The sequence below is a fragment of the Monodelphis domestica genome, chromosome 2 (genome assembly GCF_027887165.1).
Source record: "Monodelphis domestica isolate mMonDom1 chromosome 2, mMonDom1.pri, whole genome shotgun sequence".
NCBI lineage: Eukaryota > Metazoa > Chordata > Mammalia > Didelphimorphia > Didelphidae > Monodelphis > Monodelphis domestica.
Window position 1 is genome coordinate 9,091,637 of NC_077228.1, and position 14,905 is coordinate 9,106,541.

The 14,905-nt window shown below is 47.8% G+C and overlaps 1 protein-coding gene across 1 annotated transcript in view; it reads left to right on the top strand.

The window, feature by feature from the left end:
• Positions 1-10,608: 10,608 nt before the first annotated feature.
• The window catches only part of GNG12 (G protein subunit gamma 12), a 313,983-nt gene continuing 309,686 nt past the window's right edge, over positions 10,609-14,905 (top strand). Inside the window, exon 1 of the mRNA XM_056814962.1 lies at positions 10,609-12,889. The gene's annotated coding sequence lies outside the window, so the exon portion shown is untranslated. The remainder of the gene's footprint in view (positions 12,890-14,905) is intronic.

Genomic DNA, 14,905 nt, shown 5'->3' on the forward strand with positions numbered 1-14,905 from the left:
TCTTGACTTTCTGTAGACAGCAACCTGTTTAAGTGGTCCTGATTCAGCATTTCAAGTGTTTGACACTTTTTTCTTCAATATTTTGTTGATTTCTGCTGCATTTCTAAGGGCTCTCGCAGGACTCTGGATATCTCCGTGACCTTTTCTACTTCTCCAGACCATACATCATTGGTCTGGCATGGTGGTTATCAGAATATTTATTGGAACTTTTCTCTGGATCATAAATATTCCGGGTTAGGTCCCCAGGGTTCCAGGAACCTACATTGCTTGTAGAGGGTGAAACTCCTTTGTGACAGCCTCCGACATTCCTGAATGGAACTGCATTCCCTTCGTTCTTCTCCTTACTACTGGCGATTTTCTCCGTCAGGGAAACTGCAGCGAGCACGATCCCCTTGCTGATTTCTGCGGGTTACCTACCATTCCGTTCAAGTTGGACAAGATGAGTTTGTTCCAAGTATTTCACTCTATCCAATGGCTTCCATACGACAGGATTAGGTCAAGTGAGTCTAGGCTCTGAGGCTTTCAGCTCTCTTAGCTGAGTGTTGGGGAATGAGATTTTGATTCCGTTGCTCAGGAACCCCCACTAGTGTGCACTTCCCATGATTCTTAGTTGGTGTCAATTAAGTAGACAAACTTAATTAGCGCTCAGAAAGGAATATTCCGTAAAAGGATATTGGCGAAGACTTGGTACACACCATTCCCTAGAAATCGGAGACCCTCTCCCAGAAGTACAGGTAGTGTTTGTGGGAGAGTGTATTCAAGCTTAGTACACCCTTGTGGCAAAGGGGGGCCTCATGGCTTCTGGTTGTGGGAAGTCTTCTCCCATTGATCAGGGGCTCAGCAGGTGTGCCTCAAACATGGTGTATTTTCTTGGCTTGTAGAGTAGGAATACATATGCCATTCTGTCATTGGCTCCCAATACAGACAGAAAGAAAAGAAGTCAAATCTTGGAGAGCCTTCGAATCACAAAGACCTCCGTATAGCCAAAGGAGGGTTCTGGTGGGAGGGGGTGGAGAGAGAAGCCTGAAGACTGAAGCTAAAGCTGCATCTCAGCCCTCCCCTCATCCTGGATCCTTCCTTCTCCAGGGGTGTTCTGGAAAGCAGCATTTCCCCAGTTTCTAAAATTCTGATCTTCCAGATAACAATGCCTTTAGCCTGAACTTAGAGGGCTGGATGAAAATCATTCAGTCAATAGAACAGATTTCCTATCTGGCTGTCATTAACTTAATTAAATGGTTTTCAGTAACTTTTCACGTTTAACCCCAGACCTATGATTGACTGATGGATCGACTAGTTGAATATCTTAGCACTTACTGTAAGATGGATCTGATTAAATCAATCAGTCTCACCAATTTCACCTAGGTACAAGATTCACGCAAGTATTTATTAGTGAGCATCTGACTTTATTCAGAGGGAAAACAGGAGGATTGGGGTAGTTACGTGGCACAGTGCATGGAGCACCAGCCCTGGAGTCAGGAAGACTTGGATTCAAATGTGACCTCAGAAAATTCCTAGCTGTGTGACCCTGGACAAGTCACTTAACCCTGTTTGCCTAACCCTTGCCTTCCCTCTTAGAGCTGTTACTAAGTCAGAGTAAGGATTTTTTTTTTCAAAGAAAGAAAGGCAGTAGCATTATGTTTGGGGTGTCTATTGAGCAAGTGATATGCTATTAAATATTTAACACCCAGCTCTCCTAAAAAGAAAGCCCACAAAGAACGATTTAAAGTTTAATGGCCTTGTGACATTTTATTCATCACTTTCTTAAGTCTAGACAATCCACAAAACAATAATTCAAAGGCTGCCTTGTAGCATTTGCTGATTTCCCAAGTAAGCGTTCCCACTGAAAATTTAACGATGGACTCACTCTCTGCAGCTGGCTTCAGCATGTGATCATTAAGTTTCTGGCTGTTGGTAGCCAACCCTGATTCTTTTCCACTTTCTGACTAGCTGGCTCGCCCAAATGGGGCCAATCGTCGCAGTCTCCAAACAGAGGTTTTAGCCAATAACAAACCTGGACTGGCCCTAAAAGGACCTTCTTTGCACGGTGGCCGCTTCCCTCCGCTGAGCATATTCCCTGGCCTGGCTGCCTCTGAGCGGGATTCAAAAGCACACGCTGTTCCTGGGCCACACCTGCTCTCCATTATGGCTGCAGAATGGCCCAGGTATCCGGTGGCCTCCGGCTAACGCCATTAATCCCCATTTAGCCAGGGCCGGCCAGCCTGCCCAGAACAGGATGCCCGAGAAGCCCGAGGTGGCATGGAGCCCACACGCTCTGGGCTTCAAAGTCCCCGGGCACCGCTGTGATTTTTCAATTAGGAGCACCCACCATAATGTTAGCATTTCTAATTGGATGTACGGCAATTATCGTCGGGCTGGGAGCCAGCAAAAATGCTGACTTGAAGCCTGCCCTGACAGATGGAGCAGGTGCTCTCCAGGAGGGGTTATTCAATTTCATTAGAGATTCGCGTTCCTTATCGGAGTGCGGAGAAGGCCGAGCCACTGCCTCACCGAATTCTGGGTGATACGGCGCCTGGGGAATCTCAATCAAAGCCACCATCTACAGGGCTGCCTGCCCTTCCCTCAGTACCCGTTACCACCTGAGTCGGGGCCAACCGCTTCCACTCTTCCCATTTTTCAGTGGATCCCGGAGGCTTGGGTGGGTCGGCTCGCTGGGGTTATGCGTCGGGAGCGGGGCATAATGGGATGGAAAGAGCCCAGGCTGCATAGAAAGCCTGCCTCTGACACCTTGCTACCCACCCATCCATCAGCCAATCAACAAGCCCCCATGTGCCAGGCAGTGTTCTGGCTTCTGCGTGAGGGGCCCAAAGCCAACCAATCGGAAACACCCCCTGCCCGTGAGGACTAACAATGGAGGTCAAGTCACTTCAGTTGCCGGTGCCTCGGTTTCCTCTTCCGTAAAAGGAGGGGGAATCTCCATGGTACCCTGGGTGTAGAGCACCGTGGTTGGATCATTAGTTGCATCTCTCTTGGAGGCCTTGATTCATTTCCCCCATTCCTGCTTTTAGGGGAGCTTCAATACTCCCCCGCAGAACCTCTTTGGTTCCTTCTGAGCCCTCAGGTGGACAGCCCAGCAGTTGGAGAGAGCTTTCCTGGGCTCTCTGTTTGCCAAAGAGGCCAGAGCTTCTTGCTTTGCTTTGCTCTGCTTTCCTTTCATCTCCCGAAGGACACACTCACCCAGAGAATGCCAGACACCTCTGAGAAGGCAGTTTCTTTTTGAGATGACTTGGTCAATACAGAAAGCAAACATTCCATTTCAAAGAAACACAGAATAGAAAGTCAGGAGGCAGTGAAAGCAGGATATTGAGGTGGGGAGGAGGATCCTAGCCAGGGGGACTCAGTGGGGGGCAGCAGCTATAGTCTCTCCCCCCTAGCCTTTGGCATTCATTCTTTCTGCCAAGTTAGGGAGCTGGGCTGGTTCATTCTTTTTAAAACCCTTACCTTCTCTCTCAGAGTCTATTCTGGTTATTGGTTCCAAGGCAGAAGAGCCAAAAGGCCTAGGCAAGGGGGGTTAAGTGACTTGTCCAGGGCCACACAGCTAGAAAATGCCTGAGTTCAGATTTGAACCCAGGACATTCCATCCACAGACCTGGCTCTCAATCCAATGAACCATCTAGCTTTCCTCCATGGCAATTCACTGACCACAATAGTCACAGTAGCAGCACTGTTAGATGGTTGATCTTCTTGTCCTCCATCAATTTTCAGTCCTGAAGCCATTGCTTTCATCTCTACAAAGACATTCCTTTGTGGCTTCCCTTTCCTATTGGACTGTTTAAACCTGGTTGCAGCCTCATGGTTCCCTGGTTCCCCAGGTTTGAACAGACAAGTGCTAAAGTCCTGCATCCACCCACCATGGACTTGCTTCTCGGACCCGTTACATTGGACCATCTTTTTTCTAGCCTCAGCACAAAGGAGGTGGCTCTAATCCAATGTAAAGGAGGCTAGGATAGGTTGAAAGAACCAGGAGAAAACAAGACTGGAGTGGGGGGGGGCGGTGCTTAGTGCCTTCAAGAGAATGAATGATTCTCATATGAAAAAGGGATTAAATATGTTTTTCTTGACCCCAGAGAACAGAACAAGGAGCAGACAATTCATCGACAAGCATTTATTAATAGGCTACAGTGAGCCAGGCACTGGCTTCAAGTTGCAGAAGGGCAGATGTAGGCTTGATTTCAGGGACAACGTTCTAGCAGCCAGGGTGGTTCCAAAGCCAATGGGTGCCGATGAGGTTTCTTTTACTTGAAGTGAAGTCTGGGTAGTCAACGGTCATTTATTGTTCATCACGTGCCGGGCACTGTGTGAGGTTCTAATGTTACAGATATAAGCAAAAGGCAGGCTATCCATTTTCCTAAGGAATTTCCATGCTGATAGTGAAATACAATCCTTAAAAGGGAGCCGAAAACCTGGGTGATGGGGCTGACGCAGAAGAGAAGTCCAGAATTAGGAGTCTGGCCAGAGGAGAAATGAGGCAGGAAGCATGGGACAAGCTTGGCTTCTTCCTCCAAAATGGAAGTTCTAGGAGGAATTCCCCAGTCAGAGGACAGGGCTGAAGGCTCAAAGAAATCTTCCAAAGGCTGCAGAGCCCGAGGTATCTCCCTGGAGGATAACAGCTGGACGTAGAAGAGGTCTGGATAGTCAGGAACAGGTCTGGGAGGTTTCTTTAAGAAAAGCCGCTAGAACCACTTCTTAGGCATATTCATGAATGGATTCTTCCTTGGGGGTAGGTAAAATAGATGGAATTTTCTAACCGACATCTTTTGTCATTTTAAGAATTTTCTGCTGATGAAATTTTCTTTAAAATCCAACTTTTATTTTATTTCCAGTTCTGAATTCTCTCCTCTCTTCTCCTTTCCCTACCCAATAAGAAAAGACAAAGAAACCCCATTACAAACCTATATAGTAATGCACAACACATTCTTGCATTAGCCACATACAGAAAGAAAGAGAAAAAGACAAGACAAGATTCTTCTGAATTCCTCAGCTCTCTAGCTGGAGGTGGAGACCATGTTTCTGTTGATGAAATTATAAAAGGACCAGGTCATGCTTTGGGATTTATCCCTCATTATCTGCCCTAGCTTTTATTTTCCAGATGTGCCTTTCATACATTTAAATTGCTTGGTAAGCTTCCTGTTCATCCACGTTGGGGTCTTTATAGAATTCCCTTTCCTTCTCATCAGTATTGTTTTTCTTCATATATTCAGAATTTCATTCTTCAGAGTATCCCATGCATTCTGGGGTGCCTTTTTTGGGTAGAATTTTAGTACATGAGCTCCTACCTAGCCTTTCTCAAAACTCTTTGAAAATGGCTCTGCCCTAGAACATAAAAGAAAAGAAAACTGAACATTGTAAATATAATGAACCAGTCTGGCCCTGGAGAAAAGATGAGAAAATGCATCTCTCTCTCTCTCTCTCTCTCTCTCTCTCTCTCTCTCTCTCTCTCTCTCTCTCTCTCTCTCTCTCTCTCCCTCTCTCTCTCTCTCTCTCCCTCTCTCTCTCTCTCTCTCTCTCTCTCTCTCTCTCTCTCTCTCTCTCTCTCTCTCTCTCTCTCCCTCTCTCTCTCCCTCCCTCTCCCTCCCTCTCTCTCTCCTTCCCTCCCTCTCTCTCCTTCTTTTTCTCTCTCCCTCTCTCTCTCCCTCCCTCTCTCTCTCTCTTTCTCTCTCTCCTTCCCTCTCTCTCTCTCCCTCTCTCTCTCCTTCCCTCCCTCTCTCTCCTTCTTTTTTTCTCTCTCCCTCTCTCTCTCCCTCCCTCTCTGTCTGTCTGTCTGTCTGTCTGTCTGTCTCTCTCTCTCTCTCTCTCTCTCTCTCTCTCTCTCTCTCTCTCTGTCTATCTCTCTCTCTCTCTGTCTCTCTCCCCCCCTCCCAAACATTGGGCATATTGTCAAACTCGGTTCATGTGTAAGCTCACTTTGTTCAATTCGATTCTTTCCCTCTTTCTTTTTTATTTTTGGTTATAAAGGATTGCTCACTGGGAAGAAGAAGATTGAGAGAGAGAGGGATATTCAGAAATGAAGGGAATGCAGAAAACAAATGATACATTTTTAAAGGCAAATGCTCTCCCTAAACCTAAGGTTCTTGACTGGGTACTGTGACTGGCTTTCCTCCCTTCTCTATTGCAAGCCCTAAAATGGAGCAGCCATCCCCCTTTTCCCACTATCATCCCCTCAGCAACTATTTCCAAGTGATTGATGGGAAGCTAATCTAGAATAGACAGAGTCCTCATTGGTTCTTCTACCTTTTGAAGGATGAAACGATCCCTATGGCAAGTTAAGAAATCCTAAACATCCAATCCAGAAGGATTATAACATCCAATCTGGCCCACAGAGCAAAAGGTGTGGTTCTCCCAGTAGCAATGTATTGCTCCTGGAGCTGGATGGTTTCAAGAGCTGAAGTCCAAAGAAAGCCGAGCAATGCGGAATCGGAATCGGTGGTTTCGAACTGAGGTGCTGGAGACGGTTGCTGAGAGTCCCTGGGACAGCAGGGAGAGCAAATTAGCCAACACTTACAAAAGCTAATTCAGTCTGTTCACTGGGGCCGAAGCTTAACTACTTTGGCCACCTCATGAAAAGACAAGACTCACTGGAAACAGCCTGATGTTGGGCCAAAGGAGAAACAGACAGCAGACTGAGATGGACAGAGAGTTGGAGGCTAGAAGTGCCTGGGGAGCTGCATGGTCCATGGGGTCGCCAGAGTGGAGTACAACTGGACAACCATCACAATTTAGACAGAGACGATTCTGTGACAGATGTCTGGCTAACAGAACTTCCTCATTACTGCTATGTCCTAACTCTCTGCCGGCCTTGTGAGATACTTCCCAGACTTCTCATCTATTTCCTCTTTCTGGCCAGGCGATCTAAAGCATAGCCACATGACAACCTCCTGCTTTTTGTTTCAGCCAGCACTCATCTTCAGCTCATCAATCTTCACCCTTCTCCCTCTCTTGTTCCTGATTATTCTCATGTGGGTATGTTTTGATTACGTAAAATGCTACTCTTAGTTTATTCTACGTCACTCCTCCCCGGTAAGGCTTGGTCCAGAGACACAAATCCCTTTCCCAGATGCCATCTTCTCAAGCATCCATCCCTTCCTCAGTGTACCCATCTCCCGGGATAGTTGTGAGGAACAAATGGGACCACAAGTAGAAAGTGCATTGAAAATGTGAAAGCCCTGGGAAAATGTCACCTATTGGCAGAAACATCTGCTTCCTGTTGTATTTCCTGGTTACCTTCACTTTTATCGGATTATAGGAGAGGTGATCAGGACAAGCCCAAAGGCTAAAGAGTCAGAGCCTGCCACCCCCTCCTGGGGTCTCTACACAGTACACACAGCTCCCCCAAAGAAAGGTGTCGAATGGAACATCTCCCAAATTCAGCCATGTCCCAGACACCAGCCTCCTTAGTATCGCCCCAGCAAGGGCCATTTCTCAATAGCGTTACTGAGTTATAACCCTGTGGCAGTTTGCCATCCCTTGACTGTGCCTGTTCGCTGGCTGCCTGCCTCCCATGCCTGGAATGCTCTCGCTCCTCATCTCTACTTGCTAGAGTCCTTGACGTCGCAGCTCAAAGACCATTTTCTTCAAGAAGCCTCTGTGGACACTCCATAGGGCTAGAGCTAGTGGCTTCTCTCTGAGAGCACTTCCAGTTTCTTCTCCTTATATGCTGTTTGTCCACAGTTGTTGGCACACTGTCTCCTCCACTCGAATGGAAGGAGTTCAGCAACTGGCCCATTTCTGCTTTTGCATCCTCAGTGCTTAACAGAGCCCTTGGCACATACTAAGTGCCCGGTAAAAGGAGGACAAGTAAACTAACACGTATGAAGGGTTTATTCTACGCCAGACACCGTGCTAAACCCTTGGATACAAGAAAGGCAAAAAGCAGTCTCTGCTCTCAAGGAGCTCACAGTCTAATGGAGGAGCCAACCACACACAAAGAAGGAATCTACAGAAAAGAATGTAGATAACTCAGGAAGATTAAAGGATCCTGGAGCCAACACTGGAAGGCAGCCCAGGAAGGCAGGAGGAAGAGAAAAGGAGGGAGTAAATTCAAAGCATGGAAGAGACTCAGGAGAGAGAGTGTTTTGTGGGAGAAAGAACAATGAGGTCAGAGTCTTTGAACTGTAGAGTAAATGGACAGCAATATGCATCAAGTCTAGAAAGATGGGTGGGGGAGGCAGGGTAAGAAGGGTTTTAAAAGTCATATACATTGTGGGCAGCTAAGTGGCTCAGTGGATTGAGAGTCAGGCCCAGAGATGGAAGGTCCTGGGTTTGAATCTGACCCAAGACACTTCCTAGTTGTGTTGCCTTGGGCAAGTCATTTAACCCCCATTTCCTAGCCCTTACTGTTCTTCTGCCTTGGAATCAGTACACAGTATTGATTCTAAGGCAGACGGTAAGGGTTTAAAAAAGTCAAATATATTAAATTTAAAAGACTTTGTGCAAATAAAAGTAATATAGCCAAGGTTAGAAGGAAAGCAGAAAACTGGGGGGTAGGGTGGAATTTTAGAGATGGTTTCTCAGCTAGAGAAACTTTCTCCTGTCTAAAATATATAAAGGATTTTGTCAAATACATAAGAATTTAAGCCTTTCCCCAATTGATAGGTCTAAAGACATGAAGAGATAGTTCCTGGATGAAGAAATCAAAGCTAAACATAAGTATGTGAAAAATGCTTTAAATAATTATGGACTGGAAAGATGCAAATCAAAACAAGCCTGAGATATCATCTCATACCTATTAGACTGCCTAAAATGAACAAATGGGCAAAGGACAAATGTTAGAGGGGATGTGGGCAAATGGAGACACTAATACACTATTGGTGGAACTGTGAATGGATCCAATCATTTTAGAGAGCAATCTGGAATTATGCTCAAAGATATAATATAAGAATAAATAAAAATAGAATAATTTTGTTATTCTATTTATTATTATTATTAATTTATTATTATTCTATTTATTGTTCTATTCAGTAATACCACTAATAGATTTGTTTCCAGAGGTGAACAGGAAAAAAGGAAAAGGACCTATATGCTCTAAAATATTTATAGCAGCTTTCCTTGTGGTGGCAAAGAGCTGGAAACTGAAGGGATGCTCATCAACTGGGCAATAAGTTATGGCATAAGATTGTGTTGGAATGCTTTAAGAAATGTGTGCTATAAGAAATGAATAGCAGGTTGATTTAAATAAAAACAAAGCCTAGAAAGAGGTCTGTGAAATGATGAAGTGAGACAAGCAGAACCAAGAGAACATTCTACACAGCAATAGAAATAGTGTTTGGAGAATGACTTGGGTCTGTCCACCCCCAAAGTAAGAACTAATAAATTCAAGCAAGAAAGACAATGGTCCAATGATGCCTTTTCTAATGGGAAATAGGAGGGCAAACGGGGTATTTGAATGTAACAAATAAACAAATAAATTTAAATGTAAAGAAAATCAAGCAGAGGATTTTCTATTTTATCCTGGAGACAGAGTCCCTCTGTTCTCTTTATCCTGTGTACAGTTTGCTTTGGGCATGTCTGTTCCCATGGTGTCCCCTATTAGACTGTAAGCTCTTTGAGGGCAGGGGCAATCTTTTGCCTTTTTTTACCCCCAGCACTTAGCACAGTGCCTGGCACATAGCAGGCAGCTACTCAACGGTACTAATTGATGGGATCCTGGCGTCTCTGGAGTTAACTGATAGGGGTCAACAGGAGGCTCAGACATGCATTTGACAGAGGGGATGGATAGTTTGGGGAAAGAGACGAGATGGAAAGAGATGGCTTGTGCAGGTAGAGAGAGGGGTTCGCCTTGGGAGGGAGGGAGGCTCTCTCCTCAGGTGTGCAAGAGAAGAGGGTGACAAAGGGCACCTGAGCGACAGGAGATGGGGAAGAGGGGAAAAGAGGGCATTCGTGGGCAATGGCCGCCATTATTCTTCGGTATGATTTGGGACAAGGTTCTCACGGGGAGGTCGTGGGAAGAGGGAGGCAGGAGGAGGGAGGGATGAGATTTGTTCCTAGGAGTGGCTGTGGAGAGTGGGAAAATGAGCACTTGAGGGAGGTATAGGGAAGTGCCTAGTAGCCATCCGGGATCAGCTGAGGTTGTGTAATACAATATGGTCCCATTCGGACCGGACCTGATGCTCCTCATTTGAGCTCAGACTGGCAGCAGGAGACAGAAACTGCCTTGAGCTGCCGGTACAAAATGAAGCCACAAAACTGGCCCCTCACAGCTTTCTCTGGGGTACACTCTGATGCGCAGCAAGAGATGGATGCGCATGCGTGTCTATGGGTCAGCGGAAGGTCTCTTTCCTCCTCGGAGCCTGGAGGTCTTGCTTCTGCGCAAGGTGAATGGAAGCTGTGCCCTGGGGGACATCATGGGGGACCCAGAACTTGCCACCTTCTGTCAGGTATACACTGCGCAGCAGGAGATGAAAGGTAGCCTCTGGGGGAAGGCCCTGCTTCTCTTCTCACCTGAGGCTGGAGCAGGGAGGCTCCATGCACTGGGAGACATCTCCTTGGGCGTAGCCCCTCGCTGCCTCTCCCCTCCCCTCCACTGCAGTCAAAGATGGGAGGCGCATGCGTGGTGAGGGCAGTTCTGGCCCCTCTTCTCATCTGCCGCAGACATCTGGCTCCGCCTGGGCAAAGTGCTGCATGGTCCTTTCCTCCCCCCAGGATGCGGACAGAGGGTGGAGTCCTGGAGAGGCAGGCGCCATCAGCCCCATTCGCCTCTCATTGCAGAGAAGGCAGGAACATGGCTAGACACCTGGGACCACCACCCATCCGGCCGCCCTGGAAAGCCGAGGAGGAAGGAGGATCCCTGGAGGCGCCAGTCTCCGGTCCCAGCTGTATCACCACCCACCCTGCTGTGGGCTGTCACCGCCTAAGGAACCTGAGATGACCTGGAGGACGCTGCTGCCTCTGCCCCACCTAGGTGGGAAGGGGCTCACAGGGCGTATCCCTGAGGACACTGCGCCATTGCTCGGTAATGTTGTGCAGCTTCCATTGAACTACCTGCCTAGGGAACCTGACGTGGTCAGGACCACAGCGGAGGCGTCCTACCGCCGCAGGGTCTGGAGGTCAGATCCCTACAAGAGACTGCGCCACTGCTCTCACATCCTGGTCATAGAGTGAGCCCCACTATGCGCCATGCATCAGGTGGCTTGGAGCCCCCTGTCTGCGGAATGAGAGGTGGAGAAGAGAGTGCGCTGCTTCCGCCACCTGATGAGAAGCGGTTCGGAGGGCGGATCCCTAGAAGAGACTGCGCCACTGCTCTCACAGCCTGGTCATAGAGTGATCCCTGATATGCGCCATGCATCAGGCGGCTCGGAACCCCCTGTCTGGGGAATGGGAGGTGGAGAGGAGGGTGTGCTGCCGCCGCAGTGGGAAGCGGTTCGGAGGGCGGATCCCTACAAGAGACTGCGCCACTGGTCTCACAGCCTGGTCATAGAGTGATCCCTGATATGCGCCATGCATCAGTCGGCTCGGAGCCCCCTGTCTGGGGAATGAGAGGTGGAGAGGAGGGTGCGCTGCTGCTGCCGCAGTGGGAAGCGGTTCGGAGGGCGGATCCCTAGAAGAGACTGCGCCACTGGTCTCACATCCTGGTCATAGAGCTATCCCCACTATGCGTCGGGCATCTGGTGGCTCGGAGCCCCCTATCTGGGGAATGAGAGGTGGAGAGGAGGGTGCGCTGCTGCTGCCGCAGTGGGAAGCGGTTCGGAGGGCGGATCCCTACAAGAGACTGCGCCACTGGTCTCACATCCTGGTCATAGAGCTATCCCCACTCTGCGTCGGGCATCTGGCGGCTCGGAGCCCCGTCTGGGGAACCTGAGGCAATGAGGAAGGTGTGCTGTCGCTGCCGAAGGGTCCGAAGGGCGGATCCCTACAAGAGACTGCGCCATTGGTCTCACAGCCTGGTCATAGAGAGATCCTCACTAAGCGCGCTGTATCTGGTGTCTTGGAGCCCCCTGTCTGGGCAACCTGAGGCAGTGAGGAAGGTGTGCTGCCCCAGCGGTGGAAAGAGGTCCGGAGGGCGGATCCCTAGAAGAGACTGCGCCATTGGTCTCACATCCTGGTCATAGAGTGATCCCCACTATGTGCCCTGTATCAGATGACTCGGAACCCCCTGTCTGGGCAACCTGGGATGGTGAGGAGGGTACCCGCTGCCATCACTATGGGAAGGCGTCCAGAGGGTGGAGCCCTGGAGAGACTGCATCAGTGGTCTCACATCCTGGTCATAAAGCAATCCCCAATATGCACCCTGCACCAGGCAGGTTGGAGCCCCTTGAAATGAGAAAAGCAAATGGATTCAGATGGGCGGATCCCTGGAAGAGCCGCCATTGGTCTCACATCCTGGTCATCAGTGATCCCAGATAGGTACCCTGCATCCGGCCACTTGGAGCCCCCTGTCTGGGGAACCTGCAATAGTGAGGAGGGTGTGCCACTGCTGCTGCAGTGGAAAGAGCCCCAGAGGGTGGATCCCTAGAAGACACTGCGCCATCGCCATCGGTCTCCCATCCTGGTCAGAGAGCGATCCTTTCTGTCCCCTGCACCAAAGACCTTTGATTGAGCTGCTGGCCTGGGAAGCCTGAGTGGGAATGGACCTAGAAGAGACTGCGCCACTGGTCTCCCAACCCCATCCTAGAGTGATCCCTGCTATGACTTGCGAGCAGGGCAGTTTTGATTGCCCCATCTGCCCAGAGAGACGGTTGGGTGTACTGTTGCTGTCTCTGGGGAAGCCAGTCTCATAGCTCGGTTCTACGGCAAGCCCTTCAGGACTCTTGCTGGCCTCCAGCTGGTGACTGGATGGCATGGATGGTAACCTGAATCCCACAGTCCAGGTAAAGCTGCAGCGGATTCCTGCGGGACCCAGTTCTGGAGGGGCTTCTAATATCAAGGCTTTAGCACGGTAAGAGGACGGATTTATCTTTGCCCCCAAATTGACTCCCCACCTTCCCCTGCGCGCAAATCTGGGTGAGGTTTCCCATGGTGAACCGAGGCACCACACCGCCACCGGAGACCGGGGACACCTCCAATTCTTATTGTACCATTTATGCATTTCTTAACCATTTAACGTGTTTACGACTGGATGAATCATTTTAGGAAATGGCTGTTTGTGCTTGAGACACTGACTGCCCTTGAGGCCATTTTCCCCCTCAGGCTATCTTCCCACCCCACCCCCAACTCTTGCAGCCTTTATGCAGAATTTGGCTCAGCTGGAAGCTCTTTTCCTTAGGCCTTTGTTACATTCTAGTAGACCTCCCCTAGTTAGTAGCTAGAGGGGAGGAGGGAAACTCCCAGTGATGAGTGGCAGACAGATCTGCCAAACCTCAGGGTTATATGTGTTACGTGTCTATCCCATAGATCAAATAGCATTTTTTAAAGAGACAACTAGGTTGACAGGAAGAGAAAAGAAAGCTTTGCTACAGCCTAAAATGACAAACCGCTCATCCCCGGGCCCTGAAGCAATGTCATCTAGCCTTGGGATTATTTCTTAGATGATAGTCAGACCCTGTGTGACTCCGCTGTTGGGTTCTTTCCATTTGTATCCAGACTCAAAAGGCTGAGCATCCTCCAGTTCCTTCAATTGGACATCTCTGCTCAATAGGGAACTTCAGATTTGGTTTTGCCCAGCAAGCCTGGGAGACAGGATCACTGAGGCAGGCAGCTCTCCCTGGGATGGGTTCAGAAAAATCCGACTGCTAAATATTTCTGGCGCTAGCAGATGGAGAAGAGAGAGAGTGAAGCAGGCAGGACCAGTTGGGTTTTGCTTGTTACTAAATAAACCCCCAAATATGAGGAAAGGAGAAGACTTAATGTCCAGTCTGCTTATGGTCTCCTCCCTATTCAACCACTGTCAGGAATTCTCTTTTATCTCCAGATCAGATATTCAGTCTTCAGTCTAGCTTCATAATCAGGACCCTGCCCATTTCCCCAGTCTTCTTCTCCCTATACTCCATGATGCAATAATGCTGGCTTCCTTGCTATTCTTCTCATGCAATACAATACTGGCTGTCCTCCATTTTGGTTGTATGGGTTGGGCTTGGGTACATTGAGTGAGAGCTCTAATATCATACTTGGCTGATATCATTGTTGATTATTATAATTATTGATATTATTGACTCATAGGCACTATTTCTATTTTCTTGTGGATTTATTTGTTCAATTAATTTAATTGTCTGATACATTAAAATTCCCAAGTCTCTCCCTCCCTTCCCCACCCGAGAGAAGGCATCATTTGACACAAAGATTGATGTTACAGAAAACTATGTTTTGCTCGTTTCTATTTATCAGTCCTTTCTCTGGAGGTGGCCATCCATTTCATTCTTCAAACAATATTTCTGTTGCTGTATAGAATGTTTTCTTGGTTCTGCTCATTTCATTCTTTGTAATTTCATGTAGATCTTTCCATGTTATTTTTAATTAACTGCTTTTCATTTCTCAGAGTGCAGTAGTATTCTGTCACAATCATATGCCACAAGCTTAGCTTCTTTGGCTTTAGCAAATATTTTCTTGCATTCAAAGTGGCTAGGTTGGAGCTGTATTTGGAAAATAAATACTCCGCCATCTTGTCTATCCTGTCTCCTTCATAAGTCTCCTCTTCTGCTGGCTCAACAGCTCCATTACTTCAAATGCTTCTTCCATGGCACAAACATACAAGATAGGACAGCTTGCCTTGAAAAAGAATGATTCTAAAAGTCTCCCCCCTTCGTTTTCCTCTTTTCTTTTCTTTTCTTTTCTTTTCTTTTCTTTTCTTTTCTTTTCTTTTCTTTTCTTTTCTTTTCTTTTCTTTTCTTTTCTTTTCTTTCCTTTTCTTTCCTTTCCTTTCCTTTCCTTTCCTTTCCTTTCCTTTCCTTTCCTTTTCTTTTCTTTTCTTTTCTTTTCTTTTCTCTTCTTTTACTTCTTTCTTTCTTTCTTTCTTTCT